Source organism: Rhincodon typus, chromosome 25, assembly GCF_021869965.1.
Source record: "Rhincodon typus isolate 14 chromosome 25, sRhiTyp1.1, whole genome shotgun sequence".
NCBI classification, from domain to species: Eukaryota; Metazoa; Chordata; class Chondrichthyes; order Orectolobiformes; family Rhincodontidae; genus Rhincodon; species Rhincodon typus.
The window spans coordinates 31,349,786-31,369,843 of NC_063356.1; the positions used below are offsets into that span (position 1 = coordinate 31,349,786).

The 20,058-nt window shown below is 42.2% G+C and overlaps 1 protein-coding gene across 3 annotated transcripts in view; it reads right to left on the minus strand.

Annotated features, from left to right (window-relative positions):
• The window catches only part of LOC125486049 (chemokine-like protein TAFA-5), a 320,982-nt gene that overhangs the window by 206,127 nt on the left and 94,797 nt on the right, over positions 1 to 20,058 (minus strand). The gene's annotated exons all lie outside the window — the stretch shown is intronic.

Consider the following 20,058-nt stretch of genomic DNA (forward strand, 5'->3'; position numbering starts at 1 on the left):
GATGCCCACATGCAGCCTTTTCCTGCCATCCATGGGAGCCAGGAGCACGCTCCTCAGAAGAAGCGTCCTGTCCCGAAACGTCAACTTTCCTGCTCCTCTGATGCTGCCTGCTGTGTTCATCCAACTCCACACTGTGTTATCTTTGTGTAGTTTGGTATTTGTTTGTCAGCATAACCATGCTGTATGATTCTATGTGTTTTTAAGTACTCATTCAGATGCGTCTTAAAATGTTATGAGAGGACCTGTCACCGCCACCCTCTCAGACAGTACATTCCATGTTTCTACCACCCTCCGAGTGAAATCATTTTTTTTTCCTCCAGATCTCCTCTAAACTACTTACTCCTCACCTTAAACTTATGATCTCTGGTCTTAGACATGTTTGCCATAGGGAAAAGATTCTTACTATCTACTCTGTCTATGTTTCCCATAATTTTGTATACCTCAATCAGATCTCCCCCTCAGCCTCCTCTGTTCCACGGAAAACAAACCCAGGCTATCCAGTCTCTCCTCATAATTGAGACTTTTTATCCCAGCAACATCCTGGTGAATCTCCTCTGCATCCTCTTCAATGCAATCACATTCTTTTGAATCAGGACATCACAGAGTATGCAAGCTGTGGCCTAACCATTGTTTTATAAAGTTGCAACAAGTCTTCCTTGCTCCTATGTTCTATGCCCTGGCTAATGAAGGCAAGCATCACTATTCTGTCTACCTGTGCTGATGATCCAGGGATCTATGCACTCAAACACCACGGCCTATATATTCCTCAGTATTCATTGTATATGTCCTTCACTTATTACATCTCATACTTATCAGGATTAAATGTTATCTGCCATTGCTCTGACCAATTTTCCAGCTGATCAATATCAAACTGCAGCCTGAGACCATCCTCCTCACTATCAACAACAACAATTTTCATCTGCTACCTTACTAATTATACCCTCGGCCTTTGATCCCTCAACCAAAAGGGAAAAAAAGTGTCTCCCTATCAATGCCCCTCAATATTTTATGTATCTCAATCATGTTTTGCCCTCAGTCTCCCCTCCTCCAAGAAACCCCAGTCTATCCAATATTTTTTCATAATTAATAATCCCCAGTCCCGGCAACATCCTGGTAAATCTTCCTGTACCCTCTCAAGTGCACTTTCATTCCTCTCATAATGCACACTGTGGCCTAAATAATGTTATATACAGTTCCAGCACAAATTCCTTGCCTTGACAAATAAAAAACCTATATGCCTTCTTAAAGGACTGGCAGGTATGCATACCAAAGTCTTTCTAATCCTTGGTGCTTCCAAGGGTCCTAATGTTCATCATATATTCTTTTACCTTGTTTGTCCTGCCCAAGTGCATTACCTCATTCATCCGGATTGAATTCCATTTAGCACTGATCAGCCCGTCTGTATTTTCCTGTGGTCTAAGGCTATCCTTCTCATTGTTTATCATACCACCAACTTTTGGTATTATCTGTGAGCTTGCTGATCAACCCTCCTACATTCAAGGTCTAAATAATTCACGTATACCACAAACAGCAAAGACTCCAACACTGATCCCTGCGGAACTCTACTGGACACAGATTTCCAGTCATAAGCACGCCTCTTCACCATTTCCTTCTGCCTTCTATCAATAACCCAATTCTAGATCCAATTTGCCAAATTTCTTTGGATCCCATGGGCTCTTATATTCATTATCAGTCTCCCGCGTAGACCATTATCAAAAGCCACGCTCAAGCCCAAGGAAACAATATCGAATACATTGCCCTCATTTACATACATGGTTATCTCTTTGAAAAATTCAATCAAGGTCATTAGACATGATCTCTCCTTAACAAAACTATGCTCTTGACTAATGGCTGACTCTCCAAGTGCAATTAATTCTGTCCGTCTTGCAATCGTTTCTCCACCACTGAGGTTAGACTGACTGGCCAATAGTTTCTGCGTTTATCTCTTGCTCCCTTATTGAATAATTGTATCACATTGGCCATCTTCCAATCCTCTGGCCCCTCTTCTGTGGCCATAGAAGGAATTGAAATTTATTGCCGGTGGTCCCTGCTATTTCTTCCTTTGCCTCACTCAACAACCTGAGATATCTTACATGTAGCCCTGGAGATTTATCCATTGTTAAGCCTGCCCTCTGTTTATGCTAATTCGCTAAAGTATAGCACTGTCCTTTCTCCCAGATTTTTGTACCCACAACATCCCTCTCACTGGAAAATAGTGACACAAAGTATTAATTTAGAACCCTATCAACATCCTATGGTTCCACAAACAAAGTACCATTGTGATCTTTAAATGGACACTACTCTTTCCCTAGTTTTTCTTTTGCTTCTTTTATTAATTAATTTAAATCTGTGCCCTCTCATTATCAGTCTTTTTACAAACAGAAATATTGTCTCCTCTTTCACTCTTTCCAGGTTACTTATGGTTTTGAAAACTTCAATCAGATCTCCTCTCAGAGGGTGGCGGTGACAGGTACTCTCATAACATTTTAAGACGCATCTGAGTGAGAACTTAAAAACACATAGAATCATACAGCATGGTTATGCTGACAAACAAATACCAATCTCTTCTGCAAGGAGAACACTCCCAGCTGTCCCAACCTAACGTCATAACTGAAAATTCTCATGTCTGGATCAATTCTGCAAACCTCTTCTGCATCCTCTCTCTTACATCCTTTGTAAAGTGTGACACCAAGAACTCTACATGCACTACAGGTGAGGTCGAAGGAATGTACTCTACAATGAACAGAAAGCAAATGCAAGGGCAATATGGTGGATATGGTTTACATAACTTTCAAAAGGTTTTTTTCATTTTACATGAACTGAGTATTGTCCTCAAGAGCCTTCTTGACTTGAGGAATAAACAGACCATCTAATTATATTTAAAAAACCTTCCACCAATGTATCAATCTGGACAGGCAAACTGACGAAAGGACAGAGGCAGGCAGGCTGGAAATCTCACACTAACTGTTGGTGTGCTAGTCTATTAGCACATCCCTCTCTCTGACCTACATTGAGAAGGCTGCTTCTCAGGGTTGATGACTATCTCCATGTGAAAGGCCAGTTAGACCCATTAGGCCAACTGAAGTGCTGAGTGACGCACCCTTCTCATCCGTCTGGAGATTTCCACAGGGCATAAAAGTGTGAGGAAGGATCACCGGACCAGAAACATTAACTCTGTTTTTTTTTTCCTTCACAGATGCTGCCAGACCTGCTGAGCTTTTCCAGCAACTTTGTTTTTTTTCCTGAAGAAAGTCAGTGGCCTCACTGAGGTCTAAGCCTCTTAGATGGATGAAGGCATCCTTGTGGTGGAAGAAAGGGATGCACTAGCAATTCCTCATTTAATTCCACTTCTCTCCCAGATTCCTCATAGCCATCATTTCCAGAAGGCCATAGCTCCAGCTCAGCCTTCCTTTGAAGGGGTGCCTCTTCCACAATGTAGGCCTGGCCATTCCAGCCATATTTTATTTTTAAATACTGAAAAGCCTTCTGAAGATATCTCCATCATCAGGTACTCTCATGGCGGCTCACATATTCCAGCAACTCCCACCTCTCCTGTTGAGACTGGGAACATTCCAGTGGATGATCTCCTATTGACCCAGCAGAATCAGAAATCCACTCTCCATATTTAATTGGACACAGTTCCTGAACATAGCTGCTTAATTAGCTGCCCCTTCTAAAATCTTCCTGTGGTCAACGTTTATGGACTCTACCCAACAATGTCAAGATCAGAATGAAAATCCTGCCCTAAATTTCACTGAAAAAAGAAAAATCACATTTTCCAGAGAGTAAATCAGGAATTAGATACTTCTAATCAACCGGTTCAGATATGTTATGACATCTGGAGCAAGTGGGTCTCCTAGCTTAGAGGTAGGGACACTACCACCGTGCGACAAGAGCTGCAAATATAGAACGCTTCATGGACTTGCATGTCATTCGTATACAGGGACCAAAAATAACCTTCTCCATAACATTCCATTTTAGTTTATGAGGTGACACGTAAGGAAAGAAACTTACATTTTGTCATTGTTTGGACGAGACAGGAACAAGAGCAACAGGGATTGACCAGACAGTGCAAATGTAGCATCTGGTGGTGGGTGGGGAGGGGCTTTGGAGAGCTGGTGAAAGGCAAGTAGGTCATTGAGCTGCAACTTACTTTTTCAAGACGAGTAAGATCACGAGCACATTTCAAATATGCTCATGACAAACACATGTTAACAATCTAATAATATCCATTTGTCCCTGCCAAGGGGATTGTCAAGCTGTCAGCCAAAAAAAACTCCCAAGGGTACCAGTTCACCGAAGAAAATAAGGAGCAGGGAAGAATTCACTACCTGAATACAAAATCATTACTTGATTTATTATGGCACTTTTGGGGAAGGAAATAACGTGAAAAATATTCTCATGCTGGTGATAAATTTGATGAATTAGAATTTACAGGATAGAGCTTTGCCAATTGAAGCACTTTGGGAGTTTAAACACAGTTCAGCAAAGCCTGAATAATTTTCCATCCACTCTGTCCCACCAGCAGAGATAATTCATTGAAATCAGTCGTGGCTTTAAAGAGCAAACATCAAAGTGCAGAATATGTCAACAACTCTTCATTCCCCTTTTTTAATGCAGTCTCTTCCTTCCTCTGTCTTTTCTGCATACTTCCCAAATCCAGTTGTTTAATTTAAAGTCAGAGACACAGCAAGATAGTAAATGAGAGCAAGAGCAAACAAAGATAAGCAAAAGAGAGAAAAAGAAAGTGAGCAAGAGGGACTGAGCAAGCAAGTGCATGAGAGAGGCAGAGAGAGAGAGAGAAAGCAAGCAAGCAAGAGATGGGGCAGAGAGGTCATTTATGGGCCATCCTGCCTGGATTTAGTCAAGATGGAGGCAGGAAGGCCATAAGAGTCCTCACCACTAAACTCCTACCTGAAAAAATGCTCCCTAACACCAAATACCTTATGAAGGTTAACATTAAATTCCGCCTTCATAGTTGTTCACAATTTTAGAAGTGGTGGTGAATGCTGGTAGGTTTCACTGTCATTTTTACCCAAAATTCATGTTTCTTTACTGTTTACAAAAGGTGCTGGTTTGAAGGAATACAGCACAAGTGATTATCTGAGACTGTACTGTTTAGGAGAGTATGAAAAAGAAATTAAAAATGCCATGCTTTACCTTTGTGTGATATTAATGAGAACTCATACTGTTCACTGCCCATGAAACAGAAATAGAAGCTAAGTACAGGCTACAGCAAGCTTATCTTTTTGTCCTGATATAAAAAAAAGGTTTACTAGATTACAGAGTTCCCCTGAATGGGGGAATCTGACCTACATGTGACTCCAGTCCCACAGCAATGTGATTGACTGAACTGCAATTTGAGTAATTAAGGATGGGCAATAAATGCTGCCTTGTCAGTGATGCCCTCATCCCATAAATGGATTTAAAAAATTGCATTTCTCAGTTGCAGGACACATCTGTTTTCTTTATGGGAAGGTGACAGAATAACATTAAAAACCTAAATGTCATCCTGTTTCTTACTTGCAAGTCAAGTTAAATGAAATACAAAGATTTACAGACACCATTAATTAATGGTGATATCAGTCTACAAACCCGACAAATGATACTGTCTCAGCTAAAGGGAAAGTGACTGCAGTTTAGTCAGGTGAAAATGAAGCTATACCAGAGTGATGTGTTCCTATATTGTTAACAGTACTCAAAGAAAAACTGAAAAGGAGTATTCAACAGTATTCACAAAATGAATACAAAATGCAATTCATTACAATCATGGTTCATCATCCAACTCAATAGCTTGTTACCACTTTCCTTACTTTTTTAAAATTCATTCCTAGAATATGGGCATTGCCATTTGGGTCAGCATTTATTGCCCATGCCTAATTGCTCAGAGGGCAGTTAAGAGTCAACCACATTGCTGTAGGTCTGGAATTACTTCTAGACCAGACCATGTAAGGACAGCAGTTTCCTTCCTTAAAGGACATTAGTGAATTTGATGTTTATTTATCCTGTCAGTTGACAATGGTTTTACAGTCATCAAGAGACTCTGAATTTGATTGTTACTGAGTTCAAATTCCAACATTTCATATCTCAGGATTTAGACCCAGCTCCCAAAAGCATTAGGGCAGGGCTTACACGATTAATGGCAAGCCTTGGGTAATATTGTAGAACAGAGGTGTTCAAGTACGTATTTCTTCGAAATTTGTGTAACATGTGGACAGGATGATTAAGGTGTTTAGCATGCTTGCCTTCATTGCTCAGTCCTTTGAGTATAGGAGTTGGGAAATCATGTTGAGGTTGTACAAGATACTGGTGAGGCCTCTTCTGGAGTGCTGTGTGCAGTTCTAGTCACCCTGTTATAGAAAGGATATTATCAAGCTGGAGAGGGTCGAGAAAAGTTTTACCATGACATTGCTGGGAATGGAGGGTTTGAGTTGTAAAAAATAGGCTGGGACTTTTTTCACTGGAGCATAGGAGGTTGAGGGGGTGACCTTACAGAAGTTTATAGAATCATGAGGAACACAGATATGTTGAATATCAAAGGTCTTTTCCCTAAGGTGAGGGAGTTTAAAACTAGGGGGATTACTTTTAAGGTGAGAGGAGAACATGAGGGGCAAGCTTTTTACATAAAGAGTGGTTATTGTGTGGAATGAATGAGCAGAGGAAGTGGTGGATGCAGGTAAAATTTCAATGTTTAAAAGACATTTTGATAAGTACATGAATAGGAAAGGTTCAGAGGGATATGGGCCAAATGCAGGCAGGCAGGACTAGTCTAGTTTGGGAACATAGTCGGTGTGGATGAGTTGGACCAAAGGTTCTGTTTTCATGTTGCATGACTCTACAACATTGCTTGACTCTCCGGATTAATAGTGAAATGACAATACCACTGGGCTCAAATCCTCTCACAATGAAGGCCAACATACCCCTTGCCTTCCTGATTTCCTGCTGCACTTGCAATGTCTACTTTCAGTGACACCCAGGTATGAGAACACTCATGAGAATTCTCATTGCATATTTCCTTCCTTCAATTCATAGTTATTCAGATAATGATTTGCACTCTTGTTTTTGCTCCCAAAACCTCACTTACCCATGTCATACAGCATTTACCATGTATTTGCCCACTCACTCAGCTTATCCAAATCACACTGAAGCATCACTGTATCCTTCTCACAGCACAACCTCCCACCCAGCTTTGTGTAATCTGCGAATTTGGAAATATTACATCTAAATCTTTACATTTTGAATAGCTGGGGTCCAAGCACTGATCTCTGTGATATCCTATTACTCACTACTATATCTTTATAAAATAGCTTCAATGAGGTAGATTTGGGGCTGTGCACTTTAGAGTGCTGAGTGACTAAAGCACATCAAAATCAAGGAGTCTGAGTATCAATAAAATGCGATTCTCAAGCCACCTCAGCCTTCACGTCGTGAGCTGCTAACAATGTTCATATCTCCACACGCAGCTCATGTGAGAAATGACTTCAGTTCTGGGCCAGCTGCATTGTCAGCACTGACCCTCGTATAGGTGTTGGAGGTGGGGTTACAGTGGCCCAGTATTGAAAAGAAGTTCACTTGAATGTGTGAATTTCTCTGCTTTAACCATCTATCTGGGATGCCTAAAAACAGGATGTAACAAACTTAGTAGTGGGACCAAAGCTTGCACTGATTGGATGCAGACTGTGTCAGTTCTAAATTGGTCATCATTGTACTTGTTCTTTGCTCAAAAATTAGCACAGTCCATAGAAAGATCTACTCCACCATGTTATAAATAGAGTTCCATTTTCTCTTGACGTGGTAATGCAGAGGTTTTAGAACAATGTTATTTTTATTCCTTCTTGTGTCACAGCTTACATTTGTGCTGCATCAGATTTTTTCAGTCTTGCATTATGTGGGTGGCAAGCACAATGACCTCATATAAAGTCAATGGGCTGGAATTGTGCCATGTAATAGCATTGTATGACAGCAGATCATATTTGTGCCAAACTCTATTGTTCACTATTCTAATGGATGGACAAGCTTGTTTAAAATAAATGCAAAGAGAATAAACATGCTAATGTTACTATTAAATTGATGATGTGCATGAGCCAAGTATTTGTGATGATAAAATGATATATTTCCAGGCTAATCAGTAAATTAAATGGGGTCTCATTGTTAGTAATAAGATGAGAATTCAGGTATGCTTGAACTTTGAATTCAGCTTCTCATGGACTGTAACTCTTCTGCTTAGTACGAATTTGAAGGACAAATATGATTATAATTACATTATTCAATTCAAAATACCATCAGGTTTTTCTAGTGTTCAACAGTGGCAATGATGACAGCCAAACATAAGTGGGTGGAAAGGTCATAATAGTGTGAATCTGAATATTCAAATACGTAAACAATTCAAGCTTCTATTGGATTTGTAATTGAAGCTTCCAACATCGTAGAACATTGCCTTCATGTTCCTAGCATCAAATGCATCTTACTGTCAGCCATATCCAGCATTTTCTGCCCTCCAACTAGTATAAATAGAGGCTTCACTGGAAAATAAAGCTGACATTAAAGGCAACAATCAGAATGTGTTAAAATACAACCGAGACAAGAAAATCAGAATCTCAACATGAAGAAATAAAGTTTAAACAGCAAATTCACAATCACACTACTTAGCAGCAACTGCCTTATTTTAAGGCATTTGCATCTCTTTAATCACACAACTCACCTCATTTTTGTGCGGCTTCCAATTTCCCTCTTCTTCCTCAGGTACTGGATGGAGCAGTTTACCCAGCTGCAGCAGCTCACCACTTTCTTCTTCAAGCCTCTGTCTCCATTATAACATTTCTTTTTGCTCCACGTTCTCTTTGAACAAGCTAGTTAACATCAACAAAACACCAGCAATGACATTCATCTTGGCTGCTCCCAGAGGCACATGCCATTTCAGCTCTTCACAACTTCAATTTGGAGGTCAGGGACACCTACAACTTGCATGACTCTACTGGCTCACTTTGCACACAGGTGCTCACACACGTACACAGAATTGTCATATGGCTTTTAGCTTCATTTCTTAGCACTCATCAACTTTGTGCTTACTTCATTGCGCATGGGAACAACAGGCAACTGGTCACAGTTCAAAGCACCAAGAGTGAGGAGGGTGGGCGTGTTATTTTATGGCACCACACTCTGTCAATGTCACACCTAGAGCATGTGCCAGCAGTTTATGCTGCAAATAGACTGCACGTACTTCAACCAAATGTCTAGGTCTGAAAGGTCGAAGGAGAGCAGTTGCTACTGAGGTCAAAGGGAACTGCAGTCAGTTTGGGGAACCATCACAATCAGTCAAGGGGCTTGTCCAATAACAGTCTGGACAGATTGTACCAGAGTTGTGGGTCTATGTCTGTACAATCTGGAAGTTGGGCCCCAGTCAAGACCAAGACTGGTGATTACAGGTACATCACTCAGGTTTCTTTTGAAATATCTGTCCTGCAGATGAGACAAAGAGAAGGATGACAATGATGGAAGAACAGTTAGTAGTGCTACAGGAGCAGGAGAGGTGGTGAGGTGTCCTCAGTGACTCATTGAGTGGTGCAGAGTTTGGAAGGGCAGGAAGAGTTTGTAGCTTGTGGGGATTACGTGGGTAAAAGTCATTGATTAGGCATGCTATAGTGAGAGGAGTAGTTCATGAGGCTTAATGAGATCTGCGTGTAGTGGGAAAATTATAGTGAGTGGTAGCCCGGAGAGTGAGAGGTAACAGAGATCACATGGTGGCATGTGGATTACATTTTACCCGGACTGATCCAGGCTGCTGTTCGAATCAGGTGCTGTGACCTCCTTTGCTGTCAGCAGGATACAGCACTGCTCTCCCCTCCACCAGCCCATTCAGCAACACCTCCAGGTCTCTATCCATAAACAATAGAGCTAATTTGTCTTTCTTGGCCATTTCGGTGACGAACCACATTGGGAAAGGCAGTTGCTAGCCTGCACTGACTCAATTGACATGGAGCTGAGGTTTAAATATGGTGCCAAAGGCATGAAGGTCACAAAGTCCTGGCAGTCACAAGTACATCCGCCTTCCCTGCTGCACAATTCCACAAGATATGCACCAAGAGGCCTGTCACATAATCAATGAGATTGAGATGGAAGGTTGGATGAGAAAAAAATTACCAGAGGCCGTGGCAGACTGAGCACCATAATCCTCCCTCAGAAAAACTTGTCCCTAAAATAGAAAATTGAATCCAATTGATCACAAGTGTATTCAGTATGGAGTAAATTTGACTTTCAACAATGACGGTTAATAGGTGATAGTGAATCAGAAGGCTGTTTTAATCATTCCTGACTTTTTATTTCTTTTGAAGTCAATACAGTTTTGCCAGCCTGGGTGAGTTACTCAACAGTACATTAATTTCATGGGCAATGTGCTTCTTGAAACAAATTACATACTATAAGCAACAAAAAGTCCAATTAAACTAGAACTACAAGTTCAGCAGGGTTCCCCTTAATTAATTTTGGGGTAAGGAGGTAGCACTGCCTGAATATAATCATTTCTTTTCTCAGATCAAATAAGAGAGAGAGAAAAGGCAGCACTGAAGCAATGACTCAGTAGCTGGAAAACCCTGGAAAAGGCATTCTAGGAGTTTAGGAGTCCACAATGTTTTCAAGCATTCTTATGTAGTTCATAGATATTACTAGAAACAAAGCCAAAAAGGACAAAAATACTTAATTTGTGGTATTGTTTTCCAAATGGGTTTATGGTAATTAAACACCAGCCTCAAGTTTGGGTTGGAATTATTGTACAGCTGACCAGGAATGTCAGGGGTCAGACTGATCCTGTCTTTAATAAATGCAAGATAACAAGGTGTAGAGCTGGATGAACACAGCAGCCAAGCAGCATCAGAGGAGCAGGAAGGCTGACGTTTCAGGTCTAGACCCTTCCTCAGAAATGGGGGAGGGGAAGGGGATTCTGAAATAATTAGGGAGAGAGGGGGAGGCGGATAGAAGATGGATAAAGGAGAAGATAGGTGGAGAGGAGACAGTCAGGTCAAAGAGGCAGGAATGGAGCCAGTAAAGGTGAGTGTAGGTGTGGAGTTAGGGGGGGATAGGTCAGTCCAGGGAGGATGGAAAGGTCAGGGAGACGGGATGAGGCTAGTAGGTACAAGATGGAGGGTGGGGCTTGAGGTGGGAGGAGGGGATAGGTGGGAGGAAGGACAGGTTAGGGAGGTGGGGGCGAGCTGGGCTGGTTTTGGGATGCAGTCAGGAGAGGGGAGATTTTGAAGCTTGTGAAGTCCACATTTTTCAAGGACCGCAACTTCCCCTCCACAGTGGTCGAAAATGCTCTTGACTGTGTCTCTTGCATTTCCTGCAACTCATCCCTCACACCCCCTCCCCGCAATAACAACCAAAACAGAATCCCCCTCGTCCTCACGTACCACCCCATCAACCTCCGGATCCAATGCATCATCCTCCGGCACTTCCGCCATCTGCAATCTAACCCCAATACCAAAGACATTTTTCCCTCCCCACCCTTAACTGCTTTCCGGAGGGACCACTCTCTCCGTGACTCCCTTGTCCGCTCCACACTCCCCACCAGCCCCACCACCCCCGGCACTTTTCCCTGCAACCGCAGGAAGTGCTACACCTGCCCCTACACCTCCCCCCTCACCCCCATCCCAGGCCCCAAGAAGACCTTCCACATCAAGCAGATATTCACCTGCACATCTGCTAATGTGGTATACTGTATCCTGTATACTGTTCCAGATGTGGCCTTCTCTACATCGGGGAAACCAAGCAGAGGCTTGGGGACAGCTTTGCACCTACGCTCGGTTCGCAACAAATGACTACACCTCCCAGTTGCGAACCATTTCAACTCCCCCTCCCACTCCTTGAACGACATGTCCATCCTGGGCCTCCTGCAGTGCCACAACGATGCCACCCGAAGGTTGCAGGAACAGTATCTCATATTTAGCTTGGGAACCCTGCAGCGTAATGGTATCAATGTGCAGTTCACAAGCTTCAAAATCTCCCCTCCCCCGACCGCATCCCAAAACCAGCCCAGCTCGTCCCGCCTCCCTAACCTGTCCTTCCTCCCACCTATACACTCCTCCCACCTCAAGCCTCACCCCCGTCTCCTACCTACTAACCTCATCTCGCCTCCTTGACCTGTCCGTCCTCCCTGGACTGACCTATCTCCTCCCTAACTCCCCATCTACACTCACCTTTACTGGCTCCAACCCCGCCTCTTTGACCTGACTGTCTCCTCTCCACCTATCTTCTCCTTTATCCATCTTCTATCGGCCTCCCCCTCTCTCCCTATTTATTTCAGAATCCCCTTCCTCTCCCCCATTTCTGAAGAAGGGTCTAGACCCGAAACGTCAGCTTTCCTGCTCCTCTGATGCTGGTTGGCCTGCTGCGTTCATCCAGCTCTACACCTTGCTATCTCAGATTCTCCAGCATCGGCAGTTCCTACTATTTCTTTAATAAATGCAAGACTGTATTTCCATGTTGTATCCAAAATCTGGGCAGCTGGGGAAAGGAAAGTAAATTTAAAAGCAATGGGCAGTATCTTCCCAGGCTCTCAACAACATTGGTGAGCCGGTCAGTAAGATATGGCGAGATCAAAAAAAAGAGACTTCCGACTTCCAACAAAAGATTAACTTTCCACCTAAGAGAGGAGAGAATCTCACTAATATGCAGTGAGGCCTATTTGCATGTATGAACATCTTATTATGCTTCACTTATATGCAGTATGCCATTTTATCAGGCAGTGGTGAGAAACTAGATGGTGACAACTCTCAACATGAAAATCAGAGCAGGCACCTGGTGGCTCATCACTTGCTCCTCTGGGTCCCTACATTGGCGAGTACTCCCCAACATTGCTAGGCATGCTCCATGGGTAGCAATCATCTGCATCCTTCATGCATGAAGGTTAGCATTGGACACACACGAGCCTTACCATAGTGCATCTCTTGACTCACATAGAATACAGTTCACTACTTCTATGTTGCATTTTAGAGCACACTGACAGCTTTCATGGCAATGCTGTAGATGAACTGCTTTGCGCACAGGGAGCAGACACCCATATCCTACATTGGAACAAGTTGCATGCCTGAGCTCACAGCTTGTTCTCCTAGTGCTCACTCACATTGTGCTCACTGTATCTCTGCCTCCTCACTTTGCATTTTTGAGTACTGCTACCTCATTCAAAATGTACAGCCTCACAGTACAAATTTGTCTTGCCTTTTAGCACAGGCACAAAGCCAGGCAGCTTATTAGTGTTGTCAATAGTGATCAGTTAAGGGGTGGGAAAATTGGTGAAGTTGATTGTGGGGATTGGGGAATCATGCTGGGATGCAGGACAGAATATAACTGTGATTGGAATACACAGCATATCAGTATACAAGGATGGGATATGATAGTGCATTGGAGGATAAGTTCCTGTGGGAGTTAGTGACAGTCGCCAGCACATTGGCATTGAGGTGGGGGTGTCAGTGCATCATGATGGTTGGCATGGCTGTAGGACTAGTGCTCAGTGCGTAATATGGGGGGAGATGAAGATGTAAATGAAAAGGGTTCAGTAAGAATTATAGGGAAACTCAGATCTGTTGGGGTCAGAGAGTGCAAGGAAGAAAGGGACGTGAAGATTCTGGGTGGGGCAGAGGAAGATTATCACCTGGTTTATCAGGCTGGCCCTGTGATTCACTCTCTGAAATGTAATCTGTGTTATCTTCCCTAACTATGTGAATCACAAATGCACAAGAGAAATGAAAAATGGATGCCAGCACACCTGGGAGTAGGCGGACCACATGTTTTCATTTCCTGCTTGAGGGTATGGGCTCTATTTCAGACCGATGTGAGACCCTTCATGGGGCAATTGCATTAATTAGACACTTGTACGGTACAGGTTTAAGATATTTGTAATCTCGGAGTTATGCACATGAAATACCAGTGGTGACCAAGTGTCTGGAGCACAAATCCTGGCCAAAAGCAATCTTGGCCATGACATCAAAGATTATTCGCAGTCATCTGTATGAAAAACCCATCACAGATGACCTTGAAAATTTCACCCATGGGCCACAGTGCACAATGACAATCTCACAGGTGGGAAAAGGGCATTGGGGTAATTTCCTCTCACTTTGAATTATAAGAACTTGACAATATGCTCTTTTATGAAATGCTGCCTTTGAGTGACACAAATGGTGGTTTTAGTAATCCTACTGCACTTAGAAACTCCCACTGTATTAGTGTAGCATGGCTTGAACAAGTAGTCCAAATAACAACAGTTCCATTGTCTAGAAAACTGTTTTAGAAACATTACAAGGAAAAATACTTGATTTATTGTAAAACATTCAAAAATGCATTAACTACCTAAAGCAGAATAAACCATATAACCCAAGGAGACAAGTTTCTCATCTGAACAATATACCACATGTGACAACAGCAATGTGAAATCCTAAGCAATCTAATGCTATAATATCTCAACACCAGGTCAGCAAAACAACCTACCCAGCCCTCTGCCAATAATGTAATTATCATAGGAAAATAGGTCACTTCTCAGCTGTGTTACAGTTTGAAGAACATACCAAACAGCAAATCAAAACGAATCTGATCTAACATGCACATTCATGCCTTAAAGCTGTATCTTGAAGAAGAGATCAATACTGCAGTGGAATAAACTTCTTTTCATGAAAATTAGCTACCTAGGAGAAATGTTTATTATAATCCCCCAGGAGAAAGTAAACAGTCACTTAATATAGATCTGACAGATGTCATCTACATAAATAGTTAACCAATCAAATTTGAGTTAGATACTGATGTCAGTGTCATGGTTTTCTTGCATGACAACCCATGTTATTGGAGATGAACATTTTACCACCAGACTGACGTTATGCGTAGCTGAAGGGACCGTTTCTACAATTAACGTGATATTGCATGTCATACTGATATTCAAACATCTCACATTTGATGAGAAAGCTTATTACATCAATAACTAGCAATCTTTCCTGTAGATCAAGAAAGCATGCTTTGCACACAACTTGCTATGCAGAGTACAGGAACTCACCGTCACTGAGAACATTGCCTTTCAGCGTCAGTATCTGAAATTGTTTAATGGACTGAAATGCTTGAAGCTTTTTATAAAATCATTTGAAAGCTGATGCTACATCAGTATATCTCTTTACACCTCGGAAAATCCCCCAGCGTATAAAGCAGAAAAAGCAAGTGGAGGACACGGTCAACATGGGTGTTATCTCTCCAGTGACTGAACCTACAGAATGATGCTCAGGTATGGTCACAATTCCGAAGCCCAATAGCTCAATATGGATTTGTATAAATCACACACAACTAAAAAAAAAGATACTGTCGTAATCCATCTCATGTTTACAAATGAACATTGTGCTCGAATATGAAGAATATTTATGAAGCTGGGTGCTAACAGTGGATTTTGGCAAATCCCTCTGGATGAGGGATTTCAACTCTTCACCATCCTTATTACCATATTTCATCGATACAGTTTCAACAGACTATCCTTTGGTCCTTCTGCAGTTAAGGTTTTCTAACTCATTATATCTAATATTTTCCAGGCACTAGATGGCATCATATGCCACATGGATGCTATCCTATATCTGCTGAAACTCCCCAGCTCCATGATAGGAGATTACATGATGTAGTGACACATTTACATGCAGCAGGTCTTACTCTGAATAACAACTATGAAACGTTGAGGAAGTCCGTTTGTTTTCTCGGTCAGCATAGAAGGGTTACAAGCTGACATCCAAAAACCAGGATGGAAGTATCCAAAAATTGAAAAGGTTGAAAGTAAAAAAATTAAGGATCTGTTGAGTCCCAATATTTTGCATGAATCTTCAAGATCAAGGACACAATAAACATCCCAAAGATAACTGAGAGGCAAAGTGCTAATGGGAGGAAAGATCCTGTAACAATCTTTGTCATGAGGGATAAAATTTTGACAAACTAATGGAATGGAAGGCAGTCAGGTCTCCAGGACCTGATGACTTGCACCGAAGTGTTTGAAAGAAAGTGGCTACAGAGATAATGGAAGTATTGGTCAAAATATTCCAGAATGCACTGGATTCTGGGAGGGTTTGTGCATTTTGAAAAAATGCTAATGCAACTCAACACCTTCCAGAAGGAACAGAGACAGCAAGCAGGATATTATGGGTCAGTTAGGCTAACATCTGTCATTGGGAAATTGCTAGAATCTATTAAGGAAAAAAATGCAGTATATTTAGAAAAGCTTAAAAAACAAAACTGGCAAAACTGGTTTTGTGAAAATGAAATCATGTTTGACAAATTTTCTAAAGTCCTTTGAGGAGATAAAGAAATAGTTGATAAAGGAGGACTGGTAGATGTGGTATATTTGGATTCCCAGAAGCCATTTGATAAGAAGCCACAAAGAAGCTTAATGCACATGATAGAAATTCACGGTATTGGGGTAATGTATTACCATGGTTTGAAGATTCTTTAATGCACACAGGGCACAGTCAGGATTAATGGGTCTTTTCAGATCAGAAAGATATAACTAGTGGAGAGCCACAAAGGCCAGTCTCGGGCCTCAATTATTTGCTACCTATATTAATGGCTTGGAGCAGTGAGCAAAGTATAATGTATCCAAATTTGCTAATGATACAAAGATAGGTAGGAGGGCATGTCACTATGAGGACAGAGTGAATCGCGGGGCACATGGATAGGTTGCGTGAGTAGGTAAAACCTTTTAAAGAGAGCTTCATGTAGGAATGTGTGAAGAACTACATTGGTAGGAAGAATCAAAAAGCTGACTGTTATTTAAATAGAAAGAGACTTCAAATTTTAAAAAAATATAAAACGGAGGGGACTAGGTATTTCTTGTGCAGGAAACAGAAAAGGTTAGCTTGTAGGTGTAGCAAGTAATTAAGGCAGCAAATGGAATTTGCTTTATTCCTTTATTGATAGGAGATTGGAGTGTAAAAAATAGGAAAGTCTTGGTATACCTGTGCAGAGTATTGGTGAGGCCACACCTGAGATACTGTGCACAGGTTCAGTCCCCATAGTTAAGAAAGGGCATACTGTCATTGAAAACAGTCTAAAAGAGATTCACCATAGAGATTCTGTACAACGTGGAAGCAGCCCATGAAGTCCACACCAATCTTCTGAAAAGCATTCCAGCCAGAACCATCACCCCACCCCATCCCTGTAACTCTGCACCTTCCATGGTTAATCTACCCGACCTATACATTCCTGAACACTTATGGGCAATCTACCATGGCCAATCCACATAATCCACACATCTCTGGACTGTGGAAGGAAACTGGAGCACCTAGAGGAAACCCATATAGAAACTTGGAGATTGTGTAAACTCCACACAAACTCCTCCTGAGGGTAGAGTCAAACCCAGCTCCCAGGGATTCTGAGACAGCTGTGATCACCACCGAGCTACATGCTGCCCTAAAAGCAGAGTTGGGAATGAAATGGTTGACATGTCAAGAATGGCAGAACAGGTTAGGCTTTCATTCATTACAGTGTTGAAGAATGACAGCTGATAAAGATTCTGAGGAGCTTGGCAGTGTAGATGTTGAGAAGATGTTTTCACTAGTGTCCGTCTCAAATTAGGAAACAATGTCACAGAATCAGAGGACAAGAGATGGAAAGGAAGTTCTTCTCCCAGTGGGTTGTTATATCGAGAAATGTCACCCCAGAGAATCGTGAAGCTAGATCACAATGTACTTAAAGAGGAAGTAGGTAAATTTTTGAAATAATCAGGAAGTTGAGGGTTGAGGAGCTGACATGGGAAGACTTGGGGCCTAAGCGGATCAACCATGATCTTATTCAATGATGGGGCAGTTATGAGGGGCCAAATGATCCATTCCTGCTCTATTTCAAAAGTTCTTATGATTAGACCCAGAGACAAAGAGAATGTGATTTGCTGGAGACAGATAAGGAACTAGAATTATAAACAATAGTACACACATTATGCACTTTAAGAAATAATCGAGGGTTGGGACTATTTCTGGGTCCCGAACTCGCAGCTTCCTGGGAAGATTTTCCAGGGACAACCAGTTAAGAGGCTTGCTGCCTTGGAAGCATGGTAGATCCATCAGCAGACCTGTCATTGCACTGGGAGATCCAACAGGTGATGACCCACCCCAGGGATAATTGCACATTGAAGGGATCATGTCAGGTCACTAATCCAATATTAACTTCCGTGAAATTCCTCTTGGCACCACCTTTAAGCTTTCCACCAGGGAACTGGGGAGAATTTTACCAGCTACAGATTAAAGAGACAACTAAGAAGCTAGAATTGTGACAGGTTATCATGAAGCTGCAGCCATTGCAATCACATGGGAAACTGGAATAAAAAAAATAAGAAATGGGTCCGTGCAGCTGGAGGTGGGGAGAGGGGCACCAGAAGTACAGAGGTGCATTGGCGGGAGCCATCAGAGGCAGACAGAACAAACATTTTAAACTAACCACACAATTCAAGGAATAGTTGCTAACTCTCATTTGTGTCCATTCTATTTAGTTATTATTCTAGCATTTGTTATCAGAAAGTGGAGTCTTTGGCTGTAACGGGTGAGACAGATTAATGTAAACATTAATGTGAAAACTGTACCTCACACAAAGTAGCGTGTGAATTTAACTGACAAAAACAAACTGCGGTCTTCAGTAAAGTTTATGATTTTGAGAATGATACATTTTCTGCAGCTGAATCATAGGTGCACTTTCACGACAGCATTGTGTAAATCTCAGCCTCTGTAAGCCAGGGAGCAACAGTGAAGGAACTAACATTACATAATTCATTGAATATTGGGGAGAAAACAAAGAAAGTTTCACAGTAGCTGTGAAGTGCTAAAGCTCACAGCAAATCCACATCACAGAATTACAATTAGCATCTGTTTATGTTTCCTGTGTGATCTTTAATGTTGGTTTGGAGAGGCTTAATTGTGTTGCAATCAACATATCCTTGCAATGGGAAGCAGTTAGCTCAGTTGACTGAACCCCGATTTGTAATGCTGCATTATGCCAAAAGTACGGGTTTAATTCCCACGCCATCTTAGATGACCATGAAGGACTCCCCTCAACCTCTCCCTTCAACTGAGGCATAGTGACGGTCAGGTTAAACCACGTCCACTCATCTCCCTCTTATGGGAGAGCAATCCTTTGGTCTGGTAGCATTATGGCAACTGGCAACATCTTGGAGGAGGGCAGCTGGAGTGGCCTAGTCTGGCAGCGGAACCAGGGACTTCTGGTTGCAGTAGGCCCAGAGTGGGGACTGCTGGCATTGGCAAAGTGGTGGCTACAGCATGGTATGCTCGGAGCTGGGACTCCTGGCATCAGAGGTGGCAGAAGAGCCAGGGACTCATAGTTGTGGGGCAAGTGTGGGTTTAACACAGCACCTGGCATTGGCGGAAGCTGGAAGAAGAGCACCTCATTTTCCACTTGGGTACTCTTAAACAGCCTTCTGGACACAATATCAAGTTCAACAATTTTGGGGCTTGAGGCATCTTCTCCCACGTCCTTACCCCTAGCCTCACAGACCAGGTCTTGTTATCACATAGTCTGCTATTACACGCAACCCAATGTTAGCCACTAATTGTCCCCATTACTAGCTATTCATTCTTCCAGGCTGATTCGTATCCACTCCATCTGTCCAACTGTTCTTCTCTCTCTTTGGGCTGTATCGCCACCTATCATTTACATCTTACCCACTCCCCACCGTATATTCTATCCAAAAACCAACATTTTCCTAGCTACCATCAGTTCCGAGGAAATGTTAACTCTGATTTTTCTTCACAGATGCTGCCAGGCCTGCTGAACCTTTCCAGCAATTTGTTTTTGTTTCTGATTTCCAGCATCCACAGTTCTTTTGGTTTTTATTTCCTACATTTGTGGGCCTGGCACAGGCAGTGGTGAGGCACTGGAGTAGGGATAGTGACGCAGGTGTCATTGGTGAGCAGCTCAGGGTTCAGGACTCTCTTTCAGTTATATCTTTTATCCTTTTTGTTCTTAAACTATTCAAAATGGCGCTAGATTGTGGCAACTGTTGAAGCTTTTCAACGTATTTTACAATTTTGTTCACCATAAAATGCAATT